At 38.1% G+C, this 26,252-nt stretch overlaps 1 protein-coding gene across 12 annotated transcripts in view; it reads right to left on the reverse strand.

Annotated features, from left to right (window-relative positions):
- frmd4a (FERM domain containing 4A) overlaps nt 1-26,252 on the reverse strand; it is a 362,265-nt gene that overhangs the window by 112,136 nt on the left and 223,877 nt on the right. The window contains exon 1 of one of the 12 annotated variants that reach the window (XM_057835970.1): nt 12,374-14,336. The exons of the other annotated variants lie outside the window; for them this stretch is intronic. The gene's annotated coding sequence lies outside the window, so the exon portion shown is untranslated. Of the gene's footprint in view, nt 1-12,373; nt 14,337-26,252 lie in introns of those variants that run through there. 12 annotated transcript variants of the gene reach the window in all.

The following is a 26,252-nucleotide window of genomic DNA, read 5'->3' on the forward strand; positions in this document are numbered from 1 at the left end:
AATCAAGCTCCTCCCATGGCCATCTCACTCCCCATACCTTGTTTTGTTGGCAAAAGGGGGTTGTACAAAGTATTAACACCAGGGGTGCTCATAATTGTGACACACATTATTTTATGTCAAATAATTTTTTCTTTATTTGGGATTTTTTTCCCACTGAATGAATAATGCACTTGTATTGAAGATTGGATTTTTCTCTTTTTTTCCATTAAGGTCCCATATTATTTGAATTAAAAAATATATGTATATTAGTATCTAAAAAACACATCTTTTTCAGGGGTGCCAATAATTATGGAGGGCACTGTAAAAGGTATCAAAGAAATCACACACACACACACAGATACAAAATAACGTGACATACTAATTGCTCGATGCAGCCAGTGCCCAATCTACTCATTAGGTTCAAGCGTTTTGACAAGGTTAGAGCCGCTATCCAACTCCATCACATTCACTTTATAGCGTTAGCTATTACCAGTACAAATCACCCTCTTCTGAAATCGTGAGAACCAGGGAGGAAAGCGGGTGAAAGCCCGTTTGGAGGCCGCCAAGAGTCATACTTAATGTCGAGTTAAAGTTTGGCGAAGCTTCCTTAAGCTCTATCTTGAGGTACCACTGTCTTTAAGTCTAGTGAGTATGAATGTAAATTTTGAAAAATGTGCTATCGGTACAGATTTGTCATCTCCTGATATTACACAGCCTGGTGTCAGTAGCCAAAAAATAGTATCAGTGTAACACTGATAACAAGGTTAGGTCGCCGAGTGCTCTAAAGACACAATAGCTCAATACAGCCACCAGATGACGGAACTTTCCAGCAATCATCCATCAAAGCGTTAACTACAACGACAACAATGAGACCGCCGATTGTGACAACGTTTGAATTGTTGATGCTATGCTTGCTGAAAAGCGCTGCCAAGTCCATAAACACACAAGCAGGTGCGACGGGGTAGCGCGCCGCTCGCAAACTAGCGGCTAAACAATCCGAGCGGTAGACAAAGCTCAGACGATGCTGTCTAAACATGTCTGTACATTTCACAGATCACACAAATTAGACTGGAGATGTACAAACTTGCATGTACATACATACGTTGAATATCCGTTTCATCCTTGACAATTCAGCCTTTTGTGTTTATTTTCACTGGGTTTCTTTGTATTTAACGGGCTCGTGAATTGACACCTTGGTGTTAGCGCCAGGTAGTTGTCGCGCAGTTATGTCATTTCTGCAGAGTCGTGCTGCTTTTCGCACCTGCGCTGTATTCCACAGTCCTGTGAAGCAACTGCATGTGCAAGTAGGCAAACAAACTCTTGTGTTGCAATTTATCGCAATGGTGTTAGGCTCTGTTCGGCATGAGGGATTTCAGGCTAAAATCAGACGAAAGCACCTTTACAGTGGTATGAAAACGTATCACAACCGTTTTGAATCTCACATTTCTGCATAAAATCACCCTTAACGTAGTGCTTCTCAATTATTTTCTGTTATGCCCCCCCCAGGAAGACATAAACGTTCAGCCCCCCCAACTCTCTGCCGCCACTGTAAATATACTGTAGTATCATTTGTATATATAAAATATTCCTCTGCATAACATTGTGTTCTTTTTAATAGAGATGTCCCGATCGATCGGGTCCGATTACGTCATTTTCAAAGTATCGGAATCGGCAAAAAAGAATCGGACATGCCTCTTTTTAATATATATATATATTTTTTAATTAAATCGTTTTCTAATTGTATTTAACGTTACAGAAAAAATGTCTTACACTCATCCAGAGTCTTTAGTTTCGGTTTAAAGATTGGTTCATGATAACAAAAAACATCCTCCCCTGCCATTTATTGTCGCACTCACAAAGTGTGGCATCAAAAAAACATTAGGGCTGTCAAAATTATCGCGTTAACGTGCGATAATTATTTTTTTAAATTAATCACGTTAAAATATTTGACGCAATTAACGCAGATGCCCCTCTTAGAGAGATTTAAATGACAGTACACAGTGAAACGCTCACTTGTTGTGTTTTATGGAGTTTTGCCGCCCTCTGCTGGCGGTGCGACTTGGGTGCGACTGATTTTATAGGCTTCATCCATGAGCATTGTGTAAGTAATTATTGACATCATCAATGGCGGGCTACTAGTTTATTTTTTGATTGAAAATTTTACAAATTTTATTAAAACGAAAACATTAAGGGGGGTTTTAATATAAAATTTCTCTAACTTGTACTAACATTTTTCTTTGAAGAAATACAAGTCTTTCTATCCATGGATCGCTTTAACAGAATGTTAATAATGTTAATGCCATCTCGATGATTTATTGTTATAATAAAGAAATAGTCCTTATGTACCGTATGTTGAATGTATATATCCATCTTGTGTGTTACGTTTCCATTCCAACAATAATTTACAGAAAAATATGGCATATTTTATAGATGGTTTGAATTGCGATTAATTGCGATTAATTACGATTAATTAATTTTTAAGCTGTAATTAACTCGATTAAAAATTTTAATCGTTTGACAGCCCTAAAAAAAATATTTATTTAACATGTTTATTGTTTACATATATTATGGCACAGTGCTGATAAGCTTTGTTTTGATCCAAAGCAGTAGAACAATGTCATGTTGGACAATAAAAAAAGATACTTGGAGCATTTGAATTGAGTTTTATTCATTTTTTTTCTTAATGCATTGCCAAAATGTATATGATCGGGAAAAATTATCGGGAATGATTGGAATTGAATCAGGAGCAAAAAAAAGCAATCGGATATCGGGATATATCGGGATCGGCAGATACTCAAACTAAAACGATCGGGATCGGATTGGGAGCAAAAAAACATGATCGTAACAACCCTACTTTTTTATATTAAAGAAAAAAAGTAATATCGATCAACTTACAATTTAAGTAAAAAAAAAAAACAAACAAACTCATCCATACTGTAAAAATACACTCAAGATTTTTTCACCGTTTGGTACTGAAAATTACAATTTAAAAAAGTCAATAGATAATAATAAATTCAAATTGATTAGCAACATTAACTCACGAGGACAATATTCCAAACAATTAGACAGAAAAAAACAAAAATTAATAAAACAAAAACGACAGTGTCATTGGACAGAGGGACAGTTTATTTTTGCTGCTGGCAGTATCAGCTCCTTTCCAATGTTGTGGAGTTATTTTGCCCTGAGCAACTTGGTATGCCACCTTATATGATTATATGACAGTGCTTGCTAGTTTACTGATGTAACACTGACAAAGCGGGAGGATTGTGGGCACGTTTTCGCTGAAAAAAATAATTCCTGCTGTCCGCTGCGAACATTTTTAGACAAAGTAAATAGACCGTTTTTCCTCGTTTCCCACTGTACTAAAAGTCAAAGCCAAAAGCCAAATGCTGCATCCGCGTCGTCATATTTCCTTGTCTTAGCTATTCATATCTGGTATATTTGGTTCAAAAATATTGCGCACACACTGAAAATGAAAGTGGCACTGCCACCTATTCAGTGGATGTGCAATTACACTTTATTCTAGTACGGCAAAAAAGTATGTTCCCCAAGGTCACATGCGCCACCCCCCAGCATCGCTCTGCGCCCCCATGGGGAGGCCCGCCCCACTATTAGAGAAGTACTGCCTTAACGTGATGTGATCTTTGTCAAAATCACACAGATGTAAAAAGAGTGTCTGCTTTAACTAAAACCACCAAAACATTTATAGGTTTTCATATTTTAATGAGGATAGCATGCAAACAATGACAAAAGAGGGAAAATAAGTAAGTGAACCCTCTGCCTAAGGACACTTAAAGAGCAATAGAAACCAATTTTTACCAAACAATTTAAGTCAGGTGTATGCCCAATCACTGATGAGTGGTTTAAAGCTCCCCTGCCCACTATAAAACACACACCTGGTAAGGGCTGTCTTGATTAGAAGCATTGTCTGATGTGCATCATGGCTCGGTCAAAAGAGCTGTCTGAAGACCTACGATCAAGGATTGTTGATTTGTATAAAGCTGGGAAAGGATACAAAATCATCTCTAAAAGTCTGGATGTTCATCAATCTAGAGTCAGAGAAGTTGTCTACAAATGGAGAGAGCTTGGCACTCTTGTTTCTTTCCCAAGGAGTGGCCGTCCACAAAAAAAGATGACGCCAAGACTTCAGCGCAGAATACTCAGAGAGGTAAAAAAAGAACCCTAGCGTGTCACTGGCACATTCGAATATATCTAAGTGCACAATTCAACTATATGTAAAACTATGGCCAAGAATGGTGTTCATGGGAGGACTCCACGGAGGAAGCCTCTGCTCTCTAAAAAAAGCATTGTTGCTCGTTTAATGTTCCAAAAAAGGCACTTGGACACTCCACAGACGTTTTGGCATAATATTTTGTCAACTAATGAGAAACCAAAGTTGAAATGTTTGGGAATAACACACAACGTCATGTGTGGAGGAAAACTGGAACAGCTCACCAACATCCACACCGTGCAGCATAGTGGAGGAAGCATCGTGATTTGGGGCTGTTTTGCTTCCTCAGGGCCTGGACAACTTTCAATCATTAATGGAAGAATGAATTCAAAAGTTTATCAGGATGTTTTGCAGGAAAACCTGAGGCCCTCTGTCAGACAATTGAAGCTAAAAAGAGGATGGATGCTGCAACAAGACAATGATCCGAAACACAGAAATAAATGAACTTCAGAATGGTTTCAGAAGAACAAAATACACGTTCTGGAGTGGCCAAGTCAAAGTCCAGACTTGAACCCCATTGAGATGCTGTGGCATGACCTAAAGACAACGATTCATGCCAGACAACCCAGGAATCTGACTGAACTACAGCAGTTTTGTAGAGAAGAATGGGCCAAGATTAGTCCTGATCGATGTGCCAAATTGATCTGCAGCTACAGTAAGTGTCTGTTTGAAGTTATGGCTGCCAAAGTGGGGGGGTACAAAATATTGAATGTGATGGTTTACTTACCGTAATTTTCGGACTATAAACCGCTACTTTTTTGCCCTCATTTTGAATCCTGCGGCTTATAGTCCAGTGCGGCTTATTTATTGATTTTTGGGATTAATAGGTAACACTTAATTTGACAGCAGCATCATAAATCTGCCATAAGACAGTCATAATTATGATATGATTATGACTCTATCATGGGCATTGATGAATGAATGAATTTCATGACGTAAAATCCGGCAAATTATGTCACCAACACTCCGTTTGTGCCCAGCTTGGATCTTTTACATCCATTCAAAAGTGAGATAATTTGCCGGATAACGCAAAATGACATCTGTCATAAGCATTCATTAATGCTCATGGCAGTGCCATGTCATAATTTTGATGGTCTTACGACAGTTTTATGGCACCACTTGCAAATATAGGTAGTATCTGTAGCGCTGCAATGCATGCAAGGAGGCATGATGGACGACAACAGTGTTGGCAGCAGAGGTTGACTGTCTCCCCCAAAGGAGCAGTGATGGCCAAATGAAGCTTCTTGATGGTGGTTCATTTGGTCTTATGACAGTCTTATGATGATAGTCTAATAAAGTGTTACCGTTTAATATCTTTTGGTGCAAATATCCGATAATACAGTGAGGACAGCTGCGGCTTATTGTCAAGTGCGGCTTATCTCAGAACAAATGCCGTTTTCGTGTCAAATTTGGTGGGTAGCGGCTTATAGACCCTACTCACCTACGTCACAAAATGACGTGTCGCTGTATCCGGCCGCCATATTGTCCGTATTTTTTTAGACCTATTCTCATTGTTTTCAATTAGTCGTGCAAGTTATAGAGCAATTCATGGAAGCCCCGGTGTTATCTGACGCTGTAAACTCATTGGATGCGTTGCATGAAAGGCGTTGTGTGGAAAAGCTTCAGTTTATCCATTCCCCAGATCCATATTTGATGCCTAAATCAATGTTTTTCGACCTGCTGTCTTCGCCGTCTCTGCCTGACATCTGCTACCCTGATATTTACAACTATGTTGTCCACACAAAATCAGCCTATTCTCACGAAAGTTTGAAAAACATTAATAGCTTGGAGGCTTATAAATACTTCGTTGCTGGTTGGGTGAAACAGGCCCTCGTCCACGAAAATTCGGCAGGAATCTAGCTTGTGCTCGGGAAGGTGAGTTACGAAATTTTCAATTCAAAATCTTTTGTTCTTGCTAACATCCACTGTCAAGTCTAATGTATTTCACCTCATTTGTCAATGGAGCTAGAGCTTTAATGTTTATATGGTTTAGCGATAGCACTACATACATATATAATATGTAATAAATATGAAGTGCGAGAGCACTACTCCAGATTGTCCCTAGTTGAATTTATTTTTTGGCTTTTGACTTCAATAGTGAAATTGTAAATTAATTGTTTGACAACTGTCTTATTATCCCCTTATAATTATATATTTTCAGGTAGTTCATTCACAACGTCTGAGTGTATGTTGTCGGCGATTAGCCTAGCAATGATCTTAATTGTGGTTGTCAGCCCAAAACCCTCTAAATATATATTAAATGCATCTTACCAGATATAAAATGACTACTACGTAATCTGTGGTAATCGTTTGGAGCCAAGTTTTCACGTCGAATTGCAGTCCATCTCGCTCTCCTCTCCGGGTCTCTCGGAATACGGTAGAACTTCAAGTCTCTCCGTCTATCTTTTCTGTTATTGCAACCGACCGCCACACACGCCTTCACCATTTTGATTATTAATGTTAACGAGCAGAAACACACACCATAATAGGAGGAATTTACGAAGCGGTAATGCTTTAACATGACGAGTAGACGGACAACATGGCGCAGGGGCGTGGCTGTGACGTCACGTGAGTAGGGTCTATAGTCAGGTGCGCCTTATAGTCCAGAAATTACGGTACTTATTTTTCCCCCTTCCGTCATTGTTTGCATACTATCCTCATTAAAATATGAAAACTTGTAAACGTTTGGGTAGTTTTAGTTAAAGCAGTCACTCTTTTTTCATCTGTGTGATTTTGACAAAAATCAGATCACATTTGATGGTGATTTTATGGAGAAATGTGAGAAATTCCAAAAGGTTCAGATACTTCTTCATACCACTGTACGCTACCTGAAAAATCGAGGTTTTAAAAAAGACTTTTTCACCCAGACAACTAAAAGTCGGGCTTAATAACTTGAAGGACAGACCGGGTGTGTCCACAGCATGGTGCGGTGGGCAGAGAAAAAAACCTCATGCCTGCGCTAACCGTTTGCGCTTTGAAGGTTTCCGCTGGCCCCGCCCACTCAACACTGACAGATCTCCTGTGGTTTAAAGCTTTGGATGGGGTGCACCTGTGCACACAAACACTTTTACTTTCCAAACCTTTTCACTTTCATCTTGGATTTAGCGCTCGGTGTTGACACTGAATACAAGTCATTTTAATGAGCGCTACCTCAGGGGAGTGATTGTGACAACAGTTTTATGTGTTTTCGTTATCCCTGTGTTCTTATGAGTAAAAGTTGCCGTTGGAGCATTTATTCCAGAACATAGATGTCTCTGTACTAGAGCACTTTTTGCTCTTAATCTGGTTCTGTCATATCATTTGAAATATCACGGTAACAGGATTTCTACGTGCTGCCATTCCATCCCTCCCTTTCCAAGCCCCCCAAAATTCAGACATAAAGCTTTTATAATGCATAAAAACATGGAACAAATATTTTATACATCTAGCAATATTTTCCAGTTGAGGAGTGTCTTAACCTGAAAATTCTGTATGTAGAGACACTCTTAAATAGAGGTATGTCTTAATTTGGGGATACTTGGAACAAGAGAATATCGGATCGGACCCCGATATGGGCAAAAAAATGCGTATCGGTATTGGATCGGAACACGGGAAAAATTCCGATCCAGATCCAGTTTTTTTTTTTTAAAATCCGGTCCGGGTTTTCCAGCGCACCAATTTACATAATCCATTCCAGTTTTTGCTTCGGTTTCCCTGAAATCCGGTCCGCATTTTACGGCGCGCCTTCAACACACTACATTTACATTACCGTCTCCCAATTTACCGAGAGACTTTATCGATAAAAATGCCAGCTGTGTGGGATCATTTCACCTTAAAGGACGACAAAGACGAAGAGGCAGAGAGCAACATATGCCACAATAAAGTCAAGCGTAGTGGTAGAGCAGTAAGAAGTTTTAAGGCAACCAACCTAACCACAAACAATATGAGGAGTATGTTAAGAAAACCGAAGACAAAAAGAAAGGTCCTACGCAACTAACACTGGCAGAAACTTTTGCTATGCGTGACAAACTGGCACTCGACAGTCCCAAAGCCCATGGGATAACAAGAGTCATTGCCGAAGAATTCATTCTGGATGAGCCATTATCTCACGTGAGTAAAGACGCACCATCCAACACGCGATTCAGCCGCTGAAGATTCGAGAACGATTCACAAACATCCAAATTCCGATGATTGAAATATGTCAAGTAAAGCGGAACTAATACACAGCGCGGTCTTCAGGACGCAATGCGGTGAGAAACTGACCGCATTGCTTCCTGAAAGTAAACATAACTTCTCTCAGACCCGGGTAATGCCACTGCTCACGGCTTTAGCTCAACTCATGCCGCTGGATAAAAAAAACACAAGAATACCTGACTTCTGCTGACAGCCGCAACAAACTACGTCAACGTCGTTTTACTGGAGATAATAGATATCATATTAGAGCAGGGCGGTAAACCGAAAATTTACCGTCACCGAAATTCTTAACGATGACCGACGTAATTTTGACCATGTCGGTAAATTCGGTAAATTAATAAAACAAGAAAATAGTCTTTTCATCCCGCTTTGATTCTGTGTTGTTCGTCTATGTTCATTCCCCTTTAAGAAAGCAGTGAATGTGCTTACGTAGGGAGTCACGTGATCATCAGGAAGCCAATCAAACAAAAGCCCGGTAAGCTAACGCTAGCAGCTAACGGTACAAGCAAAACGTGATGGAGTGTGGCTTAAGGGAGGTTCACCAAACTTTCAACCGACATTTAGTAGACTCTTGGTGGCATCCAGACGGGCTTTCACCCGCTGTCCTCCTTTGTTCTCACGATTTCCGGAGATGGTGCTTTCAGTGCTTTCTACTGGTAGCCAGGCTAACGCTAGCTAGCGGCTAACGCTACAAATGAACGTTATGGAGTCGGATAGAGGCTCTAACCTGGTCGAAACGGCTGAACTTAATGAGTGGATTGGGCACGGACTGCATCTAGCAATTACTATGTGGCGTTATTTTGTATCTGTCTGTGTGTGTGTGATTCCTCTGATAGCTTTTGTGATGGTAAAGAATTCTGCATAAAGTACAATCCAACGGCAAAACTTATAATGACCGAGAAATGGCCCCAGCTATTTTTATTGTGCGTGCATTTATGAAAAAATGCACTGGGGGGGGGGGGGGGGGGAGAGAACCCTTAAACCATAAAGTAAACACTTGTATTTAATAATTATATCACAGCAGCCATTAACAATAAGTTGTCTTTTTGAAGTGTACTGTTCAAGCTGCAAGTCATTTGTGTTACAATTACATGTTTGTACAGGCATATTGATTTTGACAATGTACATTGTTCAAGTCATACACGCTGTTATAAATGTTCATACTTGAATTCTTATTGCTTACAATACATTTTTATTAGGGCTGTCAAACGATTAAAATTTTTAATCGAGTTAATTACAGCTTAAAAATTAATTAATCGTAATTAATCGCAATTCAAACCATCTATATAATATGCCATATTTTTCTCTAAATTATTGTTGGAATGGAAAGATAAGACGCAAGATGGATATATATTTTCAACATGCGGTACATAAGGACTGTATTTGTTTATTATAACAATAAATCAGTTCTAAATCAGTTATAGAAATTTTATATTAAAACCCCTCTTAATATTTTCGTTTTAATAAAATTTGTTAAATTTTCAATCAAAAAATAAACTAGTAGCCCGCCATTGTTGATGGCAATAATTACTTACACTATAAAATCAGTCGCACCCAAACGCCAGCAGAGGGCAGCAAAACTCCGCAAAACACAATTAACAGGTGGGCCTTTCACTCTAGTGACATTTAAATATGTCTGAGCGGGGCAAGTGCGTTAATTGTGTCAAATATTTTAACGTGATTAATTAAAAAAATTAATTAACGCCAGTTAACGCGATAATTTTGACAGCCCTAATTTTTATAAATTTAATGTTTAGACTGCATGTACAATTGTTAAATACAGTATATCAAATTGAATGCTGGTAAATAAATCAACAAGAAATAGTTAATCTGTATTTCATGCATTGATTCAGATTTTCAAATTATATAACAGTCCGCTTGGGCGAATTTATCGTCATTTATCGTTATCGAGATAAATCTGCTCAATTTATCGTGATACATGTTTAAGGCCATATCGCCCAGCCCTATATCATATGCATATAGAACCAGATGCTAAACGACAGACATGACTGCGTGAGCAACATTGAAGTATTGAAAACCAGATGCGTTAGTAAACAGCCGCCATCTTAAAGTGCATGTGACACGAAAAAGCATGTTTATTTCATAATACACGCGGTATTTTATGCTCCTGAATGATATGGACCGCTTGGATGTGAGTGGAAGCGATCGCTATGTTTCTTTAGTTTTTTTAATCCCGGCCCATGAAAATGAGTGACTTCCGGCTTCGGTCTTGCATTGAGGAGGAGGGCGCTGTGACGTGTACGGTAGAAGACGTCCTCTTCACTATACAGCGTACTGTTGTGCATGAGGACGAAGGATTCAGCTGATTTTGCGGATGAATACGTTTATTTTTCGCATCACGCCAGCTAAACGGCTGCAGAAAAATCATTCTCTATGAGGGAGAGGCGTATGTGCCTTTTTGGAGTTTCAAAAGGTTCCCATTCACCGTGGATATTTACCCTAGATGCAAAATGACAGACTCAACGGCGTTAGCAACAGCAGCCATCTTAAAGCAGAAGACTTCCCTAGTAGGCTGTTGTGAACCTTCCAAGCGAACCTAATTAACTTTTTATCTAAAATACTCCTTAATCGGCAAAATCTTGACTTGAATCTATCTTCAAAACAGTTTTAAAACTTTCACATGTCAAAAGTAGACAAGGGAAATTATGGAATAACAAGAGCAATTTTAACAACTTTAACAGTTGATTCGCAAAATTAAATGAATGTAGTTTAAAGCTGCTGATACAGAATGGGGACTTGAGTATTTTATTTACTTATTTAAAATGTTAACTTGATACTTGATATAGTCGTTTATTTAAACCTGAGAGGCTTTTTATACAATTTTTCTAACTAATGCACGAAACATTAAAAGCATCTAATAGCTTGGGGGATTTGTGGGATTTTCCACTGAGGTTGTTGGCGTGTTTTGCTTTTTTAAGACAGTTTACAATATTATTTGCACGTTTTACTGACTGACTTTGCCATTTCTGTTTGTTATTTATAATGTTTTGTGTTTGTCACTGAATAAACAGGTCAGTTTCTTGTTATTCAAACTCACCTAATTCAGCTGGCTAGTTGTTATCAAGGGTACTAAAACCTTTTTCAACATGAGTCTGACAACTAAGTGAGGAGGCTAAATAACTTTAAACTTTACCACATGCTCAGATAGGTCGGTATCGGCCAGTATCGGTATCGGATCGGAAGTGCAAAACAATATCGGTATCGGATCGGAAGTGCAAAAACCTGGATCGGGACATCCCTAATTAAAAGTAGTCCAAGCAAAACGTGATGCTTAGAGCTGTCAAAATAAACGATTACTCGAGGTGAATAAAATATTACTCGGATCAGTTTTTAAACTCGAGTTACTCGAGTATTCGTTTCAGCTCTACATTGTACTTTGAAATATTAGTATTGCTTTAATTTCGTTAGTAGAGGTACCACTGTACTTTGAAAAAACACAGTTGAATGACACCTATTTCTGTCGACATATCATCACAAATGTTATGAAAATATTTTAGAAAGGTTGAAAAGTTACCTAGTGTTGCTTTAATTTCGTAAGTTGAGGTACCACTGTACTTAAAAAAAATACCATCCATGTCTAATCCAAAGTAATACTACTTACTACCAAAGAACAGCCTTTCATACACAAATCTTAGTGACCAGAATAGTGCAAATTCAACAAATCACAGCCTTAGAGGCTTTGATATTTTAAGGTCCAGCACAAACACTTTTGGCTCCTTCTTTTGTGGTATTGGACAAACACTGCCGAGCTTTTTTTAAAGCCAAAAACAATAAAGTCTATAAATAGAACCAAGTGGAAGAAAAAAAGGCAACGTGGGAGAGTTGAAGCAATGCTAGGATGAAGACAGCAGAATGACGAGCATGTAAACACTCAGTAAAATGCTTATAATCATAATTTTTGCCTGTATTTATGACAGTGATGCTCAGCTAATATGTGCGAAGACTGCGAAGACTGTTTAAAACGTTTACCTTCAACGTGCAAAGTCTCCCAAGCAAAAATTAAAACCGGGTTGAAGGGGAAAAAATCACAGTTGAAATGTTAATAATCCCAAAAATCAAGCAGACAACCGCCAAACAGCAGCCGGCCGTAAAGAAGAGGAGGAGACGCGTACGCATCCATGTTGGCAGTGACCGCTGAAAAGCGGCTCAAACGCCGGGCTCTCTCGCAAAAGGAATAATCCTGATAACTAGCAGGGTACTAACTCTCATCCCTTCCTTCTCCAGGTTTAAAATGAAACGAGCTTCCTCGCCTCTTCCTCCTCCTCCAGCCGCCGCCGCCACTGGCGTCAACGGTGAAAACCATAGCGGAGCAGCGGACCGTACCATGTTGCGAAGTAAAAAGGGAGCATGAAACGCAGCCGGCTAAAAGGATTTCTCAAGCTTTGATTCGAATTTGCTTTGGATTTGAAAGTTTCCTATTGTTCGAAAAACAAAACCGGAATAAAGTAATTAATATGTCAAAGAGGGAGAAGATAGACCTTGATATTAGCGTTTAAGAACTGTCCACCCCCTTTTTGAAATATTCTTAATGGTTTCGCGCGTGCACTGCACTCTCACGTCTACAGTCAAAACATGTGATGATGCGTTCATTCATATAACAGTAAGCGCGTTAGTCGGTTAGTTCTCATGCTGCACCTTGTTATACGAGAATTTTAAAACTATTTTAATTACTCTTATATCAAATCAAAGGGAAAGATATGAAACAACACCTTTATCATGTTCACGCCAATGGAAAGAATTTTGTTTCACTCTTTCGCTCCCAGTCGAATGAAGTTTTTTTTTTTTTTTGGAACACAATTATATAGACAAACAAATTAATTAATTTGCAGTTAATCTCAAATTAACTATGAAAAAAGGTGATGAATTTGTAATATGTTGTTTGGTAACATTAAAAACTATTATTTTGCTATTTAAAACCGCAGTTATAATGGATTGGATGTCTATTGTTGTCAATGGCACTAAAAGATTAGCATTTAATGACAGACTTCATGATTTAAATTAATTGGACGTCTACTGTTGTCAATGGCAGACATATGAGGTAATAGTCGTTGAGTTGTAGTTGTTTAGAGAATTAATTTTTGACACAATAATGGTCAAAATATTTTTTATTGAGCCACTTAGTAGCAATTTTACCCTATTTATTTTCTTTTCTTTTTTTTTTTAATTGTATTTCAAAATATAGATATACTGTATATGTATTATACAGGTAGTCCCCGGGTTAAGAATGAGTTCCGTTCCTATGCTGGCGACGTAAAAACAATTTCCGCGTAAATCAGAATTAGCCCTTTAGGTACCCCTTAAATAACTATTCAAAAAGTCCAAATGTATTGTAGAGTGGTAGCTCTGTATATGAAGTTAATTCGTTCCAGGACCTTATTTGTAAGTTGAAATGGTCGTATGTCGAGCATGATTTTCCCATAAGAATACATTATAATTCCAATAATTCGTTCCACAGCCTAAAAACCTACACTAAATCCTTAATAAATACTTCTGGTACTATTACAATTGGCAATAACACATAGCAAAACAAATAAATTATGAATAAAATCGGAATAGTAATATAATAATAATTCCTGTAATAATGTAACGAATCGGGTTCTAATGTGGGGAGGTGTTTTGCCTGCTGTACCTGGCTGACGTGACAGAGTGCGAAAGGTGCGGTAGAGATTTTACCTTCTCTTTTAATGTTTTGTTGCCGGCGTCAACTGCAGTTGGACAAGTTATGAAATAAATGATTAAAAACCTGGCGTAGCTGGCGATTTCTTTGGTGATGTCACCACAATAATAATTGTCACCTTAACTTATAAAGACTGGTGAACAGTGGTTGGAGGAGGAGGACCATCGAGATCGTAGACATTCCACGGCCGTATTCTTCTATCATTTCCATCTCAATTTCAATGGTAAGCGTCACCTTTGTCAATGGGAAAACCCATTGGCAGTGTATCAAATACTTGTTCTCCCCACTGTATGTATATATATATATATATATATATATATATATATATATATATATATATATATATATATATATATATATATTAGGGCTGTCAAACGATTAAAATTTTTAATCGAGTTAATTACAGCTTAAAAATTAATTAATCGTAATTAATCGCAATTAATCGCAATTCAAACCATCTATAAAATATGCCATATTTTTCTGTAAATTATATATATATTCTGTAAAATAAATTGTTGGAATGGAAAGATAAGACACAAGATGGATATATACATTCAACATACGGTACATAAAGACTGTAGTGGGCATTTCACTCTACTGTCATTTAAATCTGTCTTTGCTGTCCTCACTCTGAAGCGTCTACTTTTTCCAAAGCTAGACAGCTAGTGAACGACACCTTAATAATTAGACTTCTTCCTTTTTCATCTGATTTATTAATAAAATGGCCTCAAACCATTGTCCTCTTTAGACCGTCGTAAAACTACAAAAAGTACACAAGTATTGCATTAGCAACAACGTTAGCTTAGCACGCTATACAGGTTCACTAAACATAAACAAAAAGCGTCTCATACAACAAATATAACATTTCGCTTACTAACATAATACGTACATTCTTTACAACAACCATACTTACGGACAATTCTTGTCCAAGGATCATATAAGCACAACATTATCAGCCCGAGACGTCATGCAGCCATAATGAACTGGCAAGAAAACAATAAACCATGTCGCAAAGCGACCACAAGAGTTCGCAGTTGGACAGCACAAAAACCCTTGCTGTAAAACTTACCAAAAGGCAGAATACTTTCTGAGCGGGACATGTGCGTTAATCGCGTCAAATATTTTAATGTGATTAATTTAAAAAATTAATTACCGCGCGTTAACGCGATAATTTTGACAGCCCTAATATATATATATATATATATATATATATATATATATATATATACACTGTATCAAATACTTGTTCTCCCCACTGTAATTTTCGCACTATAAGCCGCCACCCACTAAATTTGTTACGAAGACGGCAATTGTGCATAGATAAACTGCACTGGACTATAAGCCGCAACTGTCCTCACTGTATTATGGGTTATTTATACCAAAAGATATTACCTGGTAACACTTTATTTGACAGCGGCATCATATGACTGTCATAAGACCAAATGAACCACCATGAAGCTTTGAACCATTTGGCTGCAAAGCTTCAAGAAGCTTCATTTGGCCATCACTGCTCCCTTGGGGAAGACAGTCAACCTGTGTTCCCACCTGCTGTCAACACTGTTGTTGTCCAACATGCCTCCTAGCATGCATTGCATTTCAAAATTAATGTTCTGTGCAAATCATTTCTTCAGTTACTGTTCCAGTTGTTTCATTAATAGCTAGTCATGGTATTTGGTAACATTTTATTTGACAGCGGCTCCATAGGACGGTCGTTAGACAATCGTAATCATGACATGACACTGTCTGGAGCATTAATGAATGCTTATAACAGATGTCATTTAGTGTTATCTGGCAAACTATCTCACTTTTGAATGGATGTAAAATATACAGGCTGGACATAAATAGTGTTAGTGACATAATTCGCCAGATGACACTTAATGAAATCTGTTAAAAGCATTCAGTAATGCCCATGATAGGGTTATATCATATTTATGACAGTCTTATGTCAGTCTTATGACACCGCTGTCAATTAAGTCTTACCTATTAACCCACATAAATCAACAAATAAGCCGCAAGATTCAAAATGAAGGAAAAAAAGTAGCGGGTAATAGTGCGTAAATTACGGTATTTAGAAATATGAAGGCGAAGCACATTATTTGCATTGGCGGACCACACAAAATCATGTGGCAGTCTGAATCTGTCCCCCGGGCCTTGAGTTTGACACCTATTGTCTACCTATGCCACGGCAGTGAATGAGCTCATCACAGTAATTGACAGCAATAGACGTCGAAAATGAAGTTTGCAAATTAGCTAATTTAAAATGCCACTATAAAGAGTGCAGGTTTTCATTTCCTTACACACGCAAGAATTGCTTCGCACTGGCCGCATTTGGCCTTTTTCCATCCCTCCACTTCCTGTCCGCGCTGTTCCGACACAAATCTCCCTGCTCGGGTTTGCCTCGCCTCAGTGATTTTTCTGGCGCGACCGTTGCGCTCGTGTTACGGGAGGCCAAATTGGAAGCCGGGGTTCACCTGAGAAGCAGCTGCCGAAACCACAAAGTTGACATAATACAATCACGTCCAGTTTTGATTCCAAAAATAGAAACGCAGCTCTTCATTTGTCTTCTATTCATAGACTTAGATGCAGTATTTCTATGTGCCTCAGCCTCAAACTTTTAAGGATTTAGGTCTCAAAATTCCCCCAAAATGCCATATTCCCGCCCACAAACTAAAATGCATTTTGCCACATCCCAAAAAAACAAAATGCCACATGGCGAAAAAAAAATGCCACATGGCAAAATCCATTTTGCCACATGGCAAAAAAAGTACCACATGGCAAAATATTTTTTTGCCAATTGTCACATGGCTGAAAAAGCCACATGGCAAAAACATTTTGCCACATGATAAAAAAATGCCACATGGCGAAAAAAAAAAAAATGCCACGTGGCAAAAACATTTTGCCACATGATGAAAAAATGCCACATGGCAAAAAAAAAAAAAAAAAAATGCCACGTGGCAGAAAAAAAAAAACACATGGCAAAAAAAATTTGCCACATGGCAAAAAAAAAAAAACAAAAAAAAACAAAAAAAATTACCACATGGCAAAAAAAATGCCAGATGGCAAAAAAAAAAAAAAAAAAAAAACGCCACATGGAATTTTTTTTTGCCACAGCGAAGAAAAAAAAAAAAAAAGCCACATGGCAAAATGCGACATGGCAAAAAACAAAGGCCACATGGCCAAAATTTTTTTGCCACATAGCAAAAAAAAAAATTGCCACATGGCAAAAATTTTTTGCCAAATGGCAAAAAAAAAAACAAGCAAAAAATTTTTGCCACATGGCAAAAAAAAATTGCCACACGGCAAAAACAAAAAAACAAAAAAAACCCCGAATTATTAGGCTAGTCAGTAAGGAAATTAGCGGCCGCCAAATGTAAACCAAGAGCTTTTTTCATTGAAAATTCTTGTGAATAAATGCTTAACTCCCCGAATTCTTTATAGATAAGGACGTAAAACAGCAATGATTCTTGGTTAAAGGCAAAAAAAAAAAAAAAACGTGCGGGTAGCATTTATTTTACGAAAATATTGCGAACTATGAGGCTAGTCAGTAAGGAAATCAGCAGCCACCATAAGTAAACAAAGAGCTTTCGTTTGGATCATTGTTTGGATTATGGTAAAAAAGTGACCGAAAATCAACTGACGATGCAAGACGTCTATTGTTCGCCTCTTCCAGTCAAAATGGATTGGACGTCTACCGCTGTCAATGTCAGCCGATGAGTTTAATGATTTGAAAAAAATCAATCAATCAAAGGAGGTGTATTCTCTCCCCCTCCACTTCCAAATGCACTCCTTTTGCATTTCTGGTTATTTTTGGCCTCTCCCAGACACCGGAAACGGCCTTGTCCAACTTAAACATCTCCAGATGAGTCCTTTCCCCGGCTTTTACACAAACACCCGTTTCTCGTGTTCCCTTTCCCCTCAGTCAAATACATATCTGCCTTCATTTGTTATTTCCTCCGTTTACCGTTACAAGGGCCCTGTTGTTTGACAGGAACGTAAAACGGAACAGAACGAGTTGAAATTGACGAATTGTCGCAGAGAAGTGAACTGTCGTAGTACCGAAACTGGCCTGTCAGAGGCAGCACGGTTCCACAGGAGATGCTGCATGCAAAGTAGGGGTGTGACAATAAATTGAAAAGGTGATGCACACAATATGTTAAACCTGTGCAACATGATTTTTATCAATATGTGCTCATAAACAATTTTCTGTGTGTGTTGAAAGTAGTGATGTAATGATTCCCTTGCTCCTCTGTTTGTTAGTCACTTTCTTTTCCATGTAAAATGGAAAAGCGACCTAAAATGAAAATGTGCTTTTCAATAAAAGAGTAAATTTAGAAAAAAAACATGATCACACACAAAATTGCAGTCATAGGTCCTACGGTCACGCCGGTGTTCAAATTGTGCTCTAAAGCGCTACTGAGCAGGCATATGGCTACTACGCCCCCTAAGGGTTATCACAGTTCAAATGCGCATCGAAATAATCTCAAAATGACCCAATGCAGATTTAATTTTTTTTTTTTTTTTAACTTCTCATCCGATGTTTTTCCGATACCGTTTGGATACCTATTGTTTTTAAACCAGTCAAAATAATGCCCAAAAAACACAGATATATTTTTTAGGGCTGTCAAAATTATCGCATTAATGGGCGGTAATTAATTTTTTAAATTCATCACGTTAAAATATTTGACGCAATTAAAGCACAAATGCCCCGCTCAAACAGATTAAAATGACAGCACAGTGAAATGTGTACTCGTTGTGTTTTTCGGAGTTTTGGCGCCCTCTGCTGGCGCTTGGGTGTGACTGATTTTATAGGCTTCAGCACCCATGAGCATTGTGTAAGTAATTATTGACATTAACAATGGCGGGCTACTAGTTTATTTTTTTATTTAAAATTTTACAAATTTTATTAAAACGAAAACATTAAGAGGGGTTTTAATATAAAATTTCTATAACTTGTGCTAACATTTATCTTTTAAGAACTACAAGTCTTTCTATCCCTTGACCAGAATGTTAATAATGGTAATGCCATCTTGTTGATTTATTGTTATAATAAAGAAATACAGTACTCATGTACCGTATGTTGAATGTACTGTATGTATATATATGTTATATAATTAACTCGATTAAAAATTTTAATCGCTTGACACCCCTAATATTTTTGTATTAAACTGAGCTCTTGTATCTCCTCAAGAATATTACACAATGCTGTGTAAAATATTCTTAAGCCCCCAAAATAATTTAGTGTTGTTTTATTTTTTCAAAAACATGATTTTAAAAAAATGCTGACATATTCACTATGAAGTTACCCGAGTATTAGTTTAAATCAACAATCATATAACCTGTCGTTATTAACTTAAATATGATCTTTAATCTGTCAGTTCCCCCTCACTTTATAGAGTACTGTAAAGAGCGCTTTCAGTGCGTCGTTATCCAATCCATTCCACAACCTCAGTCAGTCACACTCCAAACTCCACTATGGCCAAGACCAAAGAGCTGTCGAAGGACACCAGAGACAAAATTGTAGACCTGCACCAGGCTGGGAAGACTGAATCTGCAATTGGTAAAACGCTTGGTGTAAAGAAATCTACTGTGGGAGCAATTTTTAGAAAATGGAAGACATACAAGACCAAGGATAATCTCCCTCGATCTGGGGCTCCATGCATGATCTCACCCCGTGGCATCAAAATGATAACAAGAACGGTGAGCAAAAATCCCAGACCCACACGGGGGGACCGAGTGAATGACCTACAGAGAGCTGGGACCACAGTAACAAAGGCTACTATCAGTAACACAATGCGCCGCCAGGGACTCAAATCCTGCACTGCCAGACGTGTCCCCCTGCTGAAGCCAGTACACGTCCAGGCTCGTCTGCGGTTTGCTAGAGAGTATTTGGATGATCCAGAAGCGGACTGGGAGAATGTGTTATGGTCAAATGAAACCAAAATAAACTTTTTGGTAGAAACACAGGTTCTCGTGTTTGGAGGAGAAAGAATACTGAATTGCATCCGAAGAACACCATACCCACTGTGAAGCATGGGGGTGGAAACATCATGATTTGGGGCTGTTTTTCTGCAAAGGGACCAGGACGACTGATCTGTGTAAAAAAAAGAATGAACGGGGCCATGTATGGAGAGATTTTTAGTGAATACCTCCTTCCATCAGCAAGGGCATTGAAGATGAGACGTGGCTGGGTCTTTCAGCATGACAATGATCCCAAACACACAGCCAGGGCAACAAAGGAGTGGCTTCGTAAGAAGCATTTCAAGGTCCTGGAGTGGCCTAGCCAGTCTCCAGATCTCAACCCCATAGAAAATCTGTGGAGGGAGTTGAAAGTCCGTGTTGCCCAACGACAGCCCCAAAACATCACTGCTCTAGAGGAGATCTGCATGGAGGAATGGGCCAAAAATACCAGCAACAGTGTGTGAAAAGCTTGTGAAGAGTTACAGAAAACGTTTGGCCTCCGTGATTGCCAACAAAGGGTACATAACAAAGTATTGAGATTAGGGCCGCAGCTATCAATCATTTTAGTAGTCGCTTAATCGATGAACCATTAGTTCGAATAATCGAGTAATCGGATAAGGAACATTAGAAATTAAATTACCTGAGCTGAGCCAAAAACGGTGTAAAAAAAATAAAATAAATGAGGATCTATGTAGAACAATTGGTTAACTTACTTAGCAAAAGTCAGCTAGTTTAAATGCTATTAAATGCTAACTTTTTTAGAATGCTCTTAACAAATGGTTAAGACACATATTCTCACAAAAATAGGCTGAATACACTATTAAAAAAAATTAGCTAAAAAAAAAACTTAGCTTATGTTGGTCTTAACAGGGAGCACCTGGATTCAGCCATGTGAAATGAGGCAGACTAGAAGGCAATGTATCCACCCAAATCAATAAAACTAAATGCAAACACTTTCAATACAAACCATTAAAAAGCCACTTAAATTAAATGAATACTCGAAGCAGCAAAATTTAATTCGAATATTTTTTTCTCATCGAATACTTGAGTTAATCAATTAATCGTTGCTGCACTAATTGAGATGAACTTTTGGTATAGACCAAATACTTATTTTCCACCATGATTTGCAAATAAATTCTTTAAAAATCAAACAATGCGATTTTCTGTTTTTTTTTTTTCACATTCTGTCTCTCATGGTTGAGGTTTACCCATGTTGACAATTACAGGCCTCTCTAATATTTTCAAGTGGGAGAACTTGCACAATTAGTTGTTGACTAGATACTTATTTGCCTCACTGTGCGTGTGTGTGTGTGTGTATGTAATTAGTTGCAACTGAATTTTTTTTTTTGGGGGGGGGGGCTAAATTTATTGCGAGTGAATTTTTTGGCGACTACATTTCTTTTTGTAACTGAATCTTTTGTTATCCAGGTTTAGCAGCTGAATTTGTTGCAAGTTGATTTTTTGCTGTTGAATATTTTTGTGATTAAATTTATTGCAACAGAATTTTTTTACACCAATTTTTTTTTTTTGTGACACAATTTTTTCAATGACTGTATTTTTGTGGCTGAAGTTTTTGCCGCACATTTTTTGCAAATGAGTTTTTGCGGCTGAATTTATTGCAACAATTTTTTTTGTAACACAGATTTTTTTAATGACTGAATATTTGTGGCTGATTTTTGGTAGCTGAATTAGTTGCAAATTAATTTCTTGCGGCTGAAATTTTGTGACTCAATTTTTTGTAGCGGAATTTATTGCAGCTCTATTTTTGATAGTAAAATTTTTTGTGACACAATTTTTTAAATAACTGTATTTATGTGGAGGATTTTTTTTTTTTTTTGCAACTGATTTTTTTAGACTGAATTTTTGTAGCTGAATTTGTTGCAAATGAATTTTTTTGGCAGCTAAATTTTTTTGTGACTGAATCTTTTGTGACTGAATTTGTTGCAACTGGATCGTTGTGGTTGAGTATTTTTGTGATTGGATTTATTGCAACTGAATTTTTTTCCACCAAAATTCTGCATTTTTTGTGGCGAAAGTTTTGTCACTCATTTTTCGCAATTGAATTTTCGCGGCTGAATACATTGCGAATGAATTTTTTTGTGACTACATTTTTCTTTGTGACTTCATTTTTTTTTTGCGGCTGAATTTGTTGTGACTGGATTTTTGCGGTTGAATTTTGTTGGCTGGATTTTTAGCAATTAAATTTGTTACAACTGAATATTTGTGACTGACTGAAAAAAAAAAATCTGTGGTAGATACGCGTTAGAAATTCAAATTCCAACTTCGGAGGCATTCAATGAACTATCATCTGGGTCGTGTCTTTCAGTTTCATCAGTGTGAAACCAGCCATATGGGCTATGTGTGACTTGTGTGCGTCCTGATTTTTATCAATGAAAGTCCAGCCGGTGGGATTTGCAGGGATGTGAGACGCCACTAAGTGTGAGCCTCATTCACAAGGGAAGGATCTCTTAACGCTTATGCCTCCTTGGCTTCATTTATAATTCACAAGGTGAGAAATCCATGTAGAACCCGGTGACCCTCCGCTTTGACACAGCTGGAAATGCGTGCCCCGTGTCACGTTCCGTTCGCTTCACAATGTGTAATTTGACTTCAAGCTGACACACTTGCGGGAGGATATCTACGTCATGTTATCTGCTGTTTTTTTCTCATTCTCCAGGATTCTGCAAACTCAAGGGCGCTGCTCACTGTGGAGACATTGAACTCCGTTGGCCTCCGTGCACTGGCATGTGACTGGCTTGAATACCAAACACTCTTATCGTTCTCTATGCTGAATACTAAGCAGAGGTGGTAGTCGAGTGAGTGTGAGTGGTGCGCTCTGCTTTCGGCCATGTGCTAAATACGTCCAAGTCCGAATAATGAGACGGTTGAAGAGCCGAGAACTTTCGTAGAAAAGAAAGTTGAATTTCAGAGACAGTAGCAGCAGCTCTACTTAAAATTCGGGTTTGTCATGTCAGGTAATGCCTACGCGCTTAGAGAGCACTGCATCAGTTTTCCACATCCTATCTTTTTGAAGAATTTTCTGCTGTGACGGTGATCGAAACTTTACAAACTTTGCCATTTTACGGTGCTAGACGTCCAATCCATTCTGACAGGGAGGGACACTGTCAATGCCCCTGAAACTTAAGCATTCACAGTCAGTCCTGCCACTTTAGATCAGTGCTTCTCAATTATTTTCATGTTATGCCCCCCCAGGAAGACGTAAGCGTTCCGCACCCCCCAACTCTCTGCCGCCACTATAAATATATTGTATTATAATTTGTATATAAAATTATTATTATTTTTTTTTATTTATCATTATTATTATTATTATTATTGTAAGTACACCTTTGCATAGTAGGGATGTCCCGATCCAGGTTTTTGCACTTCCGATCCGATACCGATATTGTTTTGCACTTCCGATCCGATACCGATAATGGCCGATACCGGCCTATCTGAGCATGTGTTAAAGTTTAAAGTTATTTAGCCTCCTTACTTAGCTGTCAGACTCATGTTGAAAAAGGTTTTAGTACTCTTGATAACAACTAGCCAGCTGAATTAGGTGAGTTTGAATAGCACACAACGGTTGGTAACAAGAAACTGACCTGTTTATTCAGTGACAAACACAAAACATTATAAATAACAAACAGAAATGGCATAGTCACTCAGTAAAACGTGCAAATAATATTGTAAACAGTCTTAAAAAAGCAAAACACACCAACAACTTCAGTGGAAAATCCCACAAATCCCCCAAGCTATTAGATGCTTTTAATGTTCCGTGCATTAGTTACAAAAATTGTATAAAAAGACTCTCAGGTTTAAATAAACGACTATTTCAGTATCAAGTTAACATTTTAAAACAGTAAATAAAATACTCAAGTCCCCATTCTGTATCAGCAGCTTTAAACTACATTCAATTCATTTAATTTTGCGAATCAACTGTTAAAGTTGTTAAAATTGCTCCCGTTATTCCATAATTTCCCTTCTGTCTACTTTCGTCATGTGAAAGTTTTAAAACTGTTTTGAAGATAGATTCAAGTCAAGATTTTGCCGATTTAGGAGTGTTTTAGATAAAAAGTTAATTAGCTTCGCTTGGAAGGTTCACAACAGCCTACTAGGGAAGTCTCCTGCTTTAAGATGGCGGCTATTTACTAACGCATCTGGTTTTCAATACTTCAATGTTGCTAACACATTCGAGTCTGTCGTGTAACATCTAGTTCTATATACATATGATATCTATTATCTCCAGTAAAATGACATTGACGTAGTTTGTAGCGGCTGTCAACAGCAGTCAGGTATTCTTGTGTTTTTTATCCAGCGGCATGAGTTGAGCTAAAGCCATGAGTTGAGCATTGGCATTACCCTGGTCTATGACAAGCATTATGTTTACTTTCGGGACGCAATGCGGTCCGTTTCTCATTGCGTCCCGAAGATCGCGCTGTGTATTAGTTCCGCTTTACTTGACATATTTCAATAATCGGAATTTGGATGTTTGTGAATCGTTCTCGAATCTTCCACGGCCGAATCGCTAAGGATGTAATGACGGCTGGCCATGTTGTACCGTGGTTCTAATTGTTGGATGGTTCGTCTTTACTCACGTGAGATAATGGCTCGTCATCCAGAATGAATTCTTCGGCAATGACTCGTTATTCCCTGGGCTTTGGGACTGTCGAGTGCCAGTTTTTCTGCCAGTGTTAGTTGCGTAGGACCTTTCTTTTTGTCTTCGGTTTTCTTAACATACTCCTCATATTGTTTGTGGTGGTATGTCGCTAAATGCTTGATTAGGTTGGTTGTATTAAAACTTCTTACAGCTTTACCACTACGCGTGACTCTATTGTGGCATATTTTGCACTCTGCCTCTTCTTCTTTGTCGTCCTTTAAGGTGAAATGATCCCACACAGCTGACATTTTTACCGATGAAGTCTCTCGATAAATTGGGAGACGGTAGTGTAAATGTAGTGTGTTGAAGGTGTGCCGTAAAATGCGGACCGGATTTTAGGGAAACCGAAGCAAAAATTGGAATGGATTATTAAATAGGTGCGCTGGACCGGACTTTAAAAAAAAAAAAAAAACTGGATAGGAAGTCTGGATCGGAATTTTTCCGTGTTCCGACCGATACCGATGCGCATTTTTTTGCCCATATCGGCGTCCGATCCGATCCAAATATCGGATCGGGACATCTCTACTTGTTCTTTTTAATATTAAAAGAAAAAAGTAATATAGATCAACTTACAATAAAGTGTGAATAAAAAACAAAACAAAAAAAAAAACCTCATCAATGCTGTAAAATAACACTCAAGATACATTTTTTGACCATTTTATACTGAAAATTGAAATTTGATAAAATCAAGAAATAATAATGATTTCAAATTGATTAGCAACATTAGCTAATCAGGATAATATGCCAAACAATTAGAACGAACAAACAAAAAATTAATAAAACAAAAACGATAGTGTCATTGGCCGGAGGGACCATTTTTATTTTTACTGCAGGCAGTATCAGCCAGCTCCTTTGTTATGGTGTGGGGTCATTTTGCACTGAGCTACTAGGTATGCCACCTTATATGATGCTGACAGAGCTTGCTGGTTTACTTATGTAACACTGACTAAGCGGGAGGATTGTTGGCAATATTCGGCACGTTTTAGCTGAAAAAAAAAAAATTCCTGCTGTCCGCTGCAAACATTTTTAGACAAAGTAAACAGACTGGTCTTTCCTCGTCTCCCGCTCTACTAAAAGTCAAAGCCAAATGCTACATACACTTTGTCATATTTCCTTGTCTTAGCTTTTCATATCTTCGGTGCTCTTTGCTGTGTGCTCTTGTTTGGTTCAAAAATACTGCGCACATGCTGAAAATGAGAGCGGCACTGCCACCCACTGAGTGGATGTGCAATTACACTTTATTCTAGTACGGCAAAAAAGTATATTCCCCAAGGTCACACGTGCCACCCCCAGCATTGCTTTGCGCACCCCTGGGGGGGGCCGCCTCACTATTTGAGAAGTACTGCTTTAGATAAATTGGACATCTATTGTTGTCAATGGCAGCCAATGACTAAAATAATCTGGAATATAAGAAAAAATATATATGTATACCCAAGGGCGTAGGTTTGGTTTCAACAATTGGTAGGGACCATATAACAGCATAACCTGCATGTAAACTTTTTGCTTAGGAAGGGACATTATTAAACCCAAACAGATTGGGTGAATGAGGGTCAGGG

This window comes from Corythoichthys intestinalis, chromosome 5 (assembly GCF_030265065.1).
Source record: "Corythoichthys intestinalis isolate RoL2023-P3 chromosome 5, ASM3026506v1, whole genome shotgun sequence".
Classification (NCBI taxonomy): domain Eukaryota; kingdom Metazoa; phylum Chordata; class Actinopteri; order Syngnathiformes; family Syngnathidae; genus Corythoichthys; species Corythoichthys intestinalis.